The sequence below is a fragment of the Neovison vison genome, chromosome X (genome assembly GCF_020171115.1).
Source record: "Neovison vison isolate M4711 chromosome X, ASM_NN_V1, whole genome shotgun sequence".
Classification (NCBI taxonomy): domain Eukaryota; kingdom Metazoa; phylum Chordata; class Mammalia; order Carnivora; family Mustelidae; genus Neogale; species Neogale vison.
Genome location: NC_058105.1, coordinates 64,177,032 through 64,185,841, shown reverse-complemented (window position 1 = coordinate 64,185,841; position 8,810 = coordinate 64,177,032).

Here is an 8,810-nt window from a genome sequence, read left to right as displayed (position 1 = left end):
ATTGGATATTTCATTGCAAATACTTTCTCCCATTCAGTAGGCTACTTTTTTTGTTTTATTGTTTCTCTCCTTCACTGTGCAAAATCTTTTATTCTGATGTAGTTCAAAGAATTTACTTTTGTTGTTGTTGTTTCTCCTGACTTAGTTGACATATCTAATGTTGCTATGGAGAGGGCTTCAAAAAAAATTGGAGAAATGAACATTTTGTGAAATTTGGATTTTTTTGCAGCTTGCCCAGATTCTTTCTTTTTGAACATTGACAAATTTGTGTTTATTAAGAAAGTTCTGTCAGTAGAGCTCACAGAATTTCATTAGAAACAGAAAACATTATCACATCATAAATGAATGGGAGAAAAACGTGAGTCCTTCTGGCAATCTCTTTATCTTCATTTTTCTAGGGGTTATATTCATTATTTCAGAGCCATTATAGAGGATTTGAGTATAGGCACTCCTCAGCTTTTCAGTTTGGTATTTATGAAACTCAATACATCACTTTCAACACTTACGTTTGAAATTTAAATAGCGTGGACACTTTGCATGCAGGAAGGAGAAGGGAAGTGGTTTTCTCGAATAGTCTGGCTGAGGAGAAGGAAGGAGGGAAAACTAAAACAGAGAAATTAAAAGAAAGAAGTACAAGTTTTCTAGGGAGAAAAAGAATTCTGTAATTATTAATTAATGAAACTGGTTTTCTTGTGCTTTATTAACCTGCATCTAAAAGCACTGCTTAAAGAAGTTTTCCAGATATGTTTGGAGTTAATGGAAGCATTATCAGGATGACTGTCTAGATGTCTCACTCAAAGAATTTAATTTTGAAAGAAAACTATTTAGAATTATACATCCTGCTGTTTGCAGAGAAAGGTATTTTGGTTCTAAATACTCATGCCTACTTTGAAATTGCTGCCTGGAGATAGTGGTTTGAACACATGATTTGTATATTAGTGGGCCAATTAATATATGTACCTTCCACAATTAAAGTGGAATCTTTGGGTTTTTTGACATATGAATTGCTATTGTAATGAGAGAGAAAAATATAACATTGAAGCAAGTAATGGTTGGTTCTTGAATTTTATTAAAGTTGGGATGTCTTATACAATGCTGGCAGAAAGATGACAATATTTGATCTTATGAGATAACACCTTAGTAAATTGCTGAGATTGCTTTAAGTTATTACAATGGACAACAATTTTAATACTTATCTGTATGCTTCCTACAGAGACATGATGCAAGACAAATAAGACAGGAAAATGTATCTCCTTGAATCAGCTTTTCGAAGTCACCAAAATCTTTCTTATATATTTACCTCCATATCTCTGCAAGATACTTGTCAAAATCCACTTAGATACCCTTTGATATCATTCAGAATCTTATAATACTGATAAAAGACTCCTTAACCTGATAGCTTTAATAAAAAGAAAAAAGAAGTTTTGAGAGATAAAATAACTTTGTACAACAATCTATATGATCTTAAGTGCAGTTTATGCATGTTTGGTTATACTGTTCACTTTTATAAGGCTTTATATACTAGTGTAGAGTACAGATATAACACTTTTCATATTATATGAATTATTCTTATGTAGCATGTGGTCATTTCTATAAAAATGTTAAGCATAATACTCTTATTTGAAAATTTAACTTCCCTACTATAAAATTGCTACTGTAAGTAAATCTGGTTTTCCTTACATTATTTTGCACATTTTACAGGACTATAACCCACCTTAAAAGTAAAGCTAGTGCTTATAATACAAACTTAAAACTACATTCTGCTTTTATTTTTTTAAAAGATTTTATTTATTTGTTTGACAGAGAGTTAGATCACAAGTAGGCAGAGAGGCAGGCAGAGGAAGAGGGGGAAGCAGGCTCCCTGCTGAGCAGAGAGCCCGAAGTGAGGCTGGATCCCATGACCCTGAGATCATGACTTGAGCCGAAGGCAGCGGCTTAACCCACTGAGCCACCCAGGCACCCCTACATTCTGCTTTTAAATAGTAAGTACTTTAGGTGACATAGTAACTCTTTAGACCAAATACTAAAGCTTTAGGTGCATTACAAATTCAAAATGTAATTACAAGTAAAAGTATGCTATTATCCTCTAAGGCTCTGAAAGAGTTAATTGATCTCCCAGGGTTCAAAATTTACCACACATGAATATTTAAGATATTTTGAGAATTTTCAATGTATGAAATTAATAAAGTGGAAGGAGAACAACTGGTTTACAGAAACTCAACTTCAAATTGGCTATTATGGGGAAAGGAAATAGCAAAATTCCAGTAGCTATTATTATAGACTAGCAGGTTTCCTGATCAAGGACATATCAGCTAAATATAGAATACTTTTCTATGGGGAAAACAAAGACAAAAATTAAAAACTAAACACTAACAGAGTGACCCCTTTACATTTGAAAATGAAAGGGAAACCACATGAAAGTCTGTAAGGAAAGCTGAGATGCAATGTCACCATAAACTCTTGCCCTGATTCAGTGATCCACAATTGGTGGGTGGGGGGTAGAGGGAGATTCAAAATCTGGAACTTCAACTTGAGGAGCAAAGCGTTTATACCCCATACTGGGCAGCCCAGTTTTTAAGACTGATATGTGAGAGACAAACCTCAAAAACATCTGGCTTTGAAGACCAGCAAGCCACAACACCATGAAACCCATGGGGCTGTGGCAAACTGAGAAACGGCTCTTAAAGCCCTCCTTTGCAGTCACCCATTTTAGGGCTCAGTCCAAAGCAGCTCCTTGAAAAGTGCTTAGACTTTATGTGAAAGAGATTGCTTTTTTATATTTTAGAACATTGGTGTGAGGGTCAGGTATCTGTTGAAATACTTTTAATACTCTTTAGGATAGAGGCAAGCAGACAACATCTTCCTGCTCTTCCTCACTGCTAAAGTTAGCAGGCACCATTTTTTTTTAATTCTTACTTTTTAAAATTCTTACTTTTTTAATACTTACTTTATTTTTCTTTCCTTTTTATTTTTATGTTTCCATTTTTCCTTTTTTCCCCCTTTTTACAGAAGTTTCTACCTTTGTATTACTTTACCTCACTGCAGCCAGTGGAAACAACTTTTTAATTCTCCCTCTGTCACACTCCAAAGCACTAATATCTTCTGGAAGAAAACTTCCACACATACCTTGTGCCCAAGTCTTTACATTTGGTGAGCTGACTTTTGTGGCTGTTGCCTAAGGGATGACTCTTGATCACCTGACTCTGGAGACCCATGGGACTGTAACAATTGGAGAGGCAGTTTGTGGTACACTACCACTACCAGGGTACTGCACAGGTTGTCAGGTTGAAATACACACTTAGTCTTTCTGAGAAAGAGGACTCTTTGGGTTTGATCTTTACCCTCCCCTGCCTTGCTCCAGCTCATTGGTATCTTACATAAAGGAGTTTATACCTTTTATGGTGCCATGATTTTTGTGGCTGCTGCCAGAGGACACCTCTACATTACCTGGCTCTAGTGGTTAGCAGGGCTTACACTCTCTAGTTTCACAGAACTGTACCCAATGGAGGAAATGTTCTTTAACAGCTACTACCCTGAGGGTACAGCAAGGACAACATACCTGAGACCTTAGTCTTTCAGTGAAAGAGGTTTAATTAGCTTATTGTCATAAGCTAACATCAGGTTTCTAATTAAGCATATATCTAAGGCCTGACTGTAAAACTTTCTTGAGAACTTAGAGAGTGGCAACATTTTCATACTCTTCTTTTGTCATACTTCAGAGTGCTAGCATCTTCAAGGTGAGTGTTTATATGTTTCTGGTGCCCCAGGTTTTATGTATGGTGCCATAGTTTTTGCAGCTGCCACCAGAGAATAACCCTTGAATACCTGGCTCTGGTGTCCAGGGAATCTTGTTTCTGGGCCCCACAGGTCTATAACCATCAGAATGATAATTCTTGGCAGGCTACAACCCCCAAGACCCTGCATAGGCAGGCAGCAGACTGAAATACACACCCAGCTATTCTATGAAAGAAACCTAATTTCTTGCCCTGAAACTTCAGTCTTAGGGGCAGGTTTAAGGTTTGGCACACAACTAGGAGCTATAAAGTTGCTCTTAGAAAACATAGGCTGGGGAATATTACCATTGTGCTATCCTTCTACCTCACTACAGCTCATTAGCATCTCCCAGATTAGAACCTATACAATTATGTGCAGGCCCAGTTTTTGTGACTGCTGCTAAGGGAACAACTCTGGCCTGGCTCTGGTGTCCTGTGGGGCTCACACTTGCAATTTTACAGGACTGTATATATTTGCATTCTTTAAAAGCTGTTGCCTGAGGGTCTGGTTTCTAATCAGACTGAAGCTAGATGCTGATTGAGATCCTCCCCTTTGAGACACTGGTATCTTGGCACACCCTCAACTACTAGGAGCTATTAAAAATAAAATATGCTGCCTGGACAATCACAAAGTTTTTAGAGACAACCAAGAGCTAGGGAAGAGTTGAACAATAAGGTTCATTTCATATATAAGGCTAACCCTTCATTGCCAGGGAGTGCCAGCTGTTTCATCCAATGCATAAACCAAAATAGAGTCAAGGAAAATGAAAAAAAAAAAGAGTGGAGCATATTCCAAATGAAAGAAAAAGATAAAGCCTCAGGGAAAAAAAACAATGCAACAGAGATAAGTAATTTACTTGATAAAGTGCTCAAAGTATGGCTTCTGGGTGGCTCAGTCAGTTAAGCAGCTGCCTTCAGCTTTGGTCATGATCCAGGATCCTGGGATGGAGACTGCATCAGGCTCCAAGCTCAGCAGAAAGCCTGCTTCTCCCTCTCCCTCTGCCTGCTGCTCTGCCTACTTGTGCTCTCTCCGTCAGATAAATAAATAAAATCTTAAAAAAAAAGTTCAAGGAAACGTTTGTAAAGAAGCTCACTAGGGTGTCTGGGTGACTCAGTTGCTTAAGCATCCAACTCTTGATTTTGGCTCAGGTCATAATCTCAGAGTTGTGAAATCAAGCTCTATATTGGGCTTTATACTCAACTCAGAGACCACTTGATATTCTCTTTCTCCCTCTCTTCCTCCCCCTGCTCTCTTTCTCTCTCACTTTCTCAAATAAATAAATAAATAAAATCTTTTTTTTTTTTAATACGCTCACTGAGAAGGGACAAGATGGTGGAGGAGTAGGGGATCCTATTTCAACTGGTCTCCTGAATTGAGCTAAATATCTACCAGAGCACTCTGAACACCCCTGAAATCAGCCTGAAATGTAAGATTATACATTCTGGATCTCTAAAGGGGCAGAGGATCATCAGTGTAGAGGTACAAAGGAGTTGACAGTGCACAGACTGATATTGGAGGATAAACAGAAGGGAGAGGGAGCCACCAGAAGTGACCCACTGGAAAGTAATACCCTAATACAGTGCCCTGTGCTTGGGGACCGGCATTAGTTTGGAGAATGGTTAGCACTCACTCAAAAAAGCCCCCAAAAAACACAAAAAACAAAAACATAGCTAAAAAAAGGGGGGGGGACTTAAGGGGCAATTAATTGCTGGGATTGGGTGTCCACAGGCATGAACCTAAGCCACAGTCCCAGGATGCCCACAGCCAGCTACCCGCCTGTATCTGAGAGAGCCTGATGCAGGTTGTAGTTGGTCACTGGATCTGTGGCCATCTGCTGCCTCCACCACGACAGGGGCTGAGTGCACCCAGCATGGGCGTGGGCTCCAGACAGCGGTCCAGAAAATGGCAGCTGCCAGTACTGGGATGGCCTGGACCAGTATTGCTTGTGGTTTTGTTGGCACGGGGATGCAGAGAAAAGTGGGGGCCTTGGGTGACCACTGAGACAGTGGCTCAGAGTGCACACCACCTGTGGGAGGTTGCAGCATTTGGCAGAGATTGCAGAGGAGGAGTCTGTGTGTTCTGGACCATTAAGAGGGACTGTGACCTCTCTCATAGGTGGAAGTCTGGGAGCACACAGTTTACTTTGCTCTGACCCTCCAAAAATGTGCAAAAAACCACCAAAGAACAAAAACCTCCAGAGAACAAAAGCCTGAAAAACCGATTTCCACAGAGACCAGTCCCTTGATAGGAGGCAGGGCAACTTGGCCAAAGAAGACTGACTGAAAAACAACTTTTCAGGCCCTGCCCCAAGAATACAAGTCAAAAGAACAAGAGGACAACAATCACAGGTTCCCCACAAAACTGTAAAACCCCAGCATCAGGGGAAAATAATATACTAAGCTCCTGGTATTTCCCCCAAACCTGTATATTTTCACAGATACAACTTCTCTCTCTCTCTCTCTCTCTCTTTCTCTCTCTCTCTCTTTAATTCATTCCCATGATTCTTGTTCTTTTATTTTTTTTACCTACTTACCATTTCAACTAGATGTTTAATACAACGTATTTCATAGTAACTGTTTAACTTGAACTTTTGTCATACATATGCCTTTGTTTCTTTTTCTTTATATATATCTATGTATAGATAGAGATATTTAGAGATAGATAGATATAGGCTTCAAGGTAGTCATTTTCTCTTATTCAGTACTATATATATATATATATACCAGTTTATATTATATATATATAATTTATAATATATATTGATTTAATTTTTAATTAAATTAAATAATATATAATATATAAATATAATATATTAAAATATATTTTATATACAATATATATTATGAATATAAAGAAATATATAAATATATAATATAATATATTTTATATATAAATAATAATATATATTTATAAATATAATATAAAAGTAATATATATTTTAATTTAATTTTTAATATTATATATATACACACACAGTTTTAATTTCCCTGTATCTCTGCAAAGTTGAGACCTTTAACAAAGATAACAAGATACACTCAGGAAGAACTGAAATAAACTTCATTGCCTACATTGTAGGTTTATAAACACTTTCCCATCTTATTCTTTTTTTGGTGTTCCTGTGTATTTATTTTTGCTCTTATACTTTATGAATCTTATTCCGAGGGTTCATTTTGGCTGGATTTCTCTCTCTCTCTCTTTTTCTTTTTCTTTTGTCAGTTTTTTTGTTTGTTCATTTTTGTATTTGTACTTTATAAATATTACTTCTGGGGCTTATTTTGTGGGGTTTTTCTTTTTCTTTTTTCTCTTTTTCCTTTTTTTTTCTTTCCTTTTTCCTTTTCCTTTTCCCTTTTTCTTTTCTTTTTGGAGGTGACTTCCAATTGCTCTGAAACTCTCCAGGGTGCACCTTGCCTGGATTGTGGTTGATATTTTCAGCTATACATCCCCTCAACCACCTCTCACCAAAATGACTAGAAGGAGGAACACCCAACAGAGGAAAAGTTCAAAGACTGTGACATCTGCCACAGAACTATTGGATATGGATGTAAACAATATGTTGGAAATATAATCCAGGGTAACAGTTGTCCAGACAATGATTAGATTGGAGAAGACCATTAGTGGCAACATAGAGTCTCTAAGGACAGAAGTGAGAGCTGATCTGGCAGAACTTAAAAGTGCTATCAATGAGATCCAATCTAATCTAAATACTCTAACAGCTAGTGTAAATGAGGCAGAAGATCAACCTAGAAGACAAACGGATAGAAAAGAAGGATCAGGAGGAGGCCTGGAACAAAATGAAAACATAGATCCATGAAAACATACTTAGAGAAATAAATGACACCCTGAAAGTTTCCAGTGTCAGATTATGGGGATCCCAGAGGGGTGGAGAGAAAGAGGGCTAGAAGATATAGTTGAACACATACTAGGTGAGAATTTCCCTAATTTGGGGAATGGGACAAGTGTTTGTGTCCTAGAGGCAGAGGACACCCCCCAATATCAACAAGGGTAGAAAGACAATCAGACATGTAATTGTTAAATTAGTGAATCATAAATTTATAGAAGATGCCTTAAGGGCAGCTAGGGGGAAGAGTTTCCTTATGTACAGAAGGAAGACCATCAGAATAACATCAGACCTGTCCACAGAAACCTGGAGAGCCAGAAAGGGCTGTAAGACATATTCAGACATTAAATGAGAAGAATATGCAGCCAAGAATATTTTATCTGGCAAGGCTGACATTCAGAATGGGTAGAGAGATAAGAGCTTCCAAGACAGACAAAGTCTAAAACATTATATGACCACCAAGCCCGCACTATAAGAACTATTAAAGGGGGGGGGGTTCTACAAAAGAATAAAGACCCCGAGAGTCTAGAGAATAGAAATTTACAGAGACAATCTACAGAAACATGGACTTCACAGGCAACATGATGACAATAAAAACTTCTCTTTCAATAATCATGTTCAATGTGAATGGCCTAAATGCTCCCATAAAATGGCAGAGGGTTTCAGACTGGATAAAACAATAGGACCCATCCACATGCTGTCTTCAAGAGACTAATTTTGAACCTAAAGCTACATTCAGAGTGAAAGTGAAAGGATGGAGAACCATCTTTCATACCAACGAACCTCAAAAGAAAACTAGGGTAGTGATTCTCATGTGAGATAAATTAGATTTTAAGCTAAAGACTGTAGCCAGAGATACAGAAGGGCACTACATCATTCTTAAAGTGTCTACCCACCAAGAGGTTCTAACAAGTGTAACTATTTATGCTTCCAACATGGGAGGAGCCAACTACACAAGCCTACGGTTAATCAAAAATAAAGCATCATATTGATAAGAATATGTTCACTGCAGGGGATCTTAACATGCCACTCTCAGTAATAGACAGATCATCTAAGCAGAAAATCAAACAAGAAACAAGCGTTTTGAATGATACATTGGATCAAATGGATCTCATAGATATATACAGAACATTCCACTCTAAAACAACAGAGTACTCATTCTTCTTGAGTGCATATGGAACTTTTTCTACAGAATAAA